This window comes from Cebus imitator, unplaced genomic scaffold (assembly GCF_001604975.1).
Source record: "Cebus imitator isolate Cc_AM_T3 unplaced genomic scaffold, Cebus_imitator-1.0 Scaffold31, whole genome shotgun sequence".
In the NCBI taxonomy this organism is placed as follows: Eukaryota; Metazoa; Chordata; class Mammalia; order Primates; family Cebidae; genus Cebus; species Cebus imitator.
Window position 1 is genome coordinate 7,577,403 of NW_016107346.1, and position 2,329 is coordinate 7,579,731.

Here is a 2,329-nt window from a genome sequence, read left to right on the forward strand (position 1 = left end):
AGCTAATTTTTGTATTTTTAGTAGAGATGGGGTTTCACCATGTTGGCCAGGCTGGTCTCAAATTCCTGGCCTCAAAGTGATCTGCCCACCACAGCCTCCTAAAGTCATGGGATTACAGGCTTAAGCCACTATGCCCAGTCTTCTACTCTTCTGTTACTATTTTTTATTTTTAAAAAAATTTTTAATTTTTATTTTATTTTTATATTGAGATAGAGTCTTCCTATGTTCCCCAGGCTGGTTTTGAACTCCTGGGCTCAAATGATTCTCCTGCCTGGGCTTCACAAAGTGCTAGGATTACAGGCATGAGCCACCACACCCAGCCTGTTACTTGCTATCATGATTTTAATGTCTAAGGACTCTTTTTTATATTTTACAGCAATTAATTTTTATTTTGTGACCATAACATTTTTAATCTCAGTATATTATCAACATAAAATAGTCACTTATCAGCACAGCAGTCAGAGTGATCCCTTCAAAATCTGTTATACTAAGTTCCTACCCACACTCCGATGAACTTGATGTCATTAACTGTGTCATTCCACCTGCTGCTTGGATCTCCTATCACCGTTTCCTCCTCTACAGTTATTAAACCTGGATCTGGGTTGAGCATGGCAGCTCACGCCTATAATATCAGCACTTTGGGAGGCTGAGTTGGGAAGATATCTTGAGCCCAGAAGTTTGAAAACATCCTGGGCAACACAGTGAGACCCCATCTCTACAAATTTTTTTTTTAATTAAGCCAGGCATGGTGGCATGCACTAGTGGTCCCAGATACTCAGGGGACTAAGGTAGGAGGATCCTTCAGCCCAGGAGGTAGAGATTGCAGTTAGCTGTGATCATGCTACTGCACTCTAGCCAGGGTGACAGAGTGAGACCCTGTCTCAAAAAAATAAAAAAACACCTGATTGCTTTGCTGTTGCAGATCCTTCTGCTGACCTAGCAGAGTTAGGAGACACAGGCACAGCTCCATTTTTCAAATCTCTGTCTCCCATGGAAAATGCTGGGTTTTTTTGNTTTTTTTAAGTATGTCCTGGCCAGGCATGGTGACTCATGCCTGTAATCCTAGCACTTTAGGAGGCCTAGGCGAGTGGATTGCTTGAGGCCAGGAGTTCGAGACCAGCCTGCCCAACATGGCAAAACCCCATCTCTACCAAAAATACAAAAATTAGCCAGGCATGGTGGTGCGTGCCTATAATCCCAGCTACTTCACCAAGTGCCTCTTCTTATCGTTACCCAAAGGAGCCTGTTTTTCTCTCATGTCAGGAGTTGTGATATGGATTTCCTGTTTTAATCTTCTAGTGCCAGACCAAAAATAAACCATACTTTCTTTGGGTTTATTTACCAGATTTAGATGATGAGCTGAGAGTGAAGAAAAGGGCTGGACCCCCAGCTAGGGTAGGGGACAGGAAGCCAGACTCTACCCAGGCCAGGCCAGGGGAGGAGACGTGATGGTTATAGATCGCACCACTGCATTCCATCCTGGGCGATAGAATGAGACTGTCTTAAAAAAAAAAAAAAAAGCATGACTCCTTGAGATTCCTGGAAAGCACCTGGAGTGTACAAAGCACTGGCAAAGACCTAGCAATGATCAGGTTCCAATGTTCAAAACCCTGTGAGTAGTCGATACTCTGGAGTGAAGGCTGGAAGGCAAGGTTGTCTATTATTAAGGAAGGAGGCAGCTACTTGTTGAAATCTGGACACAGTTGAGGCTCTGATGGTGTCTCTGTCTTCTAGGGTCAGCCCTGGGTTTTCCTGTGTCATCTTCCAGACTTTGGGAAACAATTGTTGGCCGGGCACAGTAGCTCATGCCTTTTTTTTGTTTGTTTTTTATTTTTTATAGAGACAGGGTTTCACCAGGCTGGTCTCAAACTCCTGACCTCAGGTGATCCACCCACCTTGGCCTCCCAAAGGTCTGGGATTACCAGCGTGAGCCACCGCACCCAGCCAGCTCATGCGTATAATCCCAGCACTTTGTGAGGCTGAGGCAGAAGGATTGCTTGCTTCCAGGAGTTTGAGACCAGCCTGGGAAAATAGCATGACCTCATCTCTACAAAAAATCAAAAATTGTAGCTGAGCATGGCGGTGCAGACCTGTAGGCCCAGCTAGAACACTGAGGCGGGATGATTGCTTGAGCCTTGGAAGTCAAGACTCCAGTCAGCCATGATCACACCACTGTACTCAGCCCCGGCAGGAGAATGAGACTCTGTATCAAAAAAATAAACAAATAAGAAATTAGCCAGGCGTGGTGGTGTGCACCTGTAGTCCCAGCTACTTGGGAGGCTGAGGTGGGAGGATGGCTTAAGCCTAGAAGGTTGAGGCTGCAATGAGC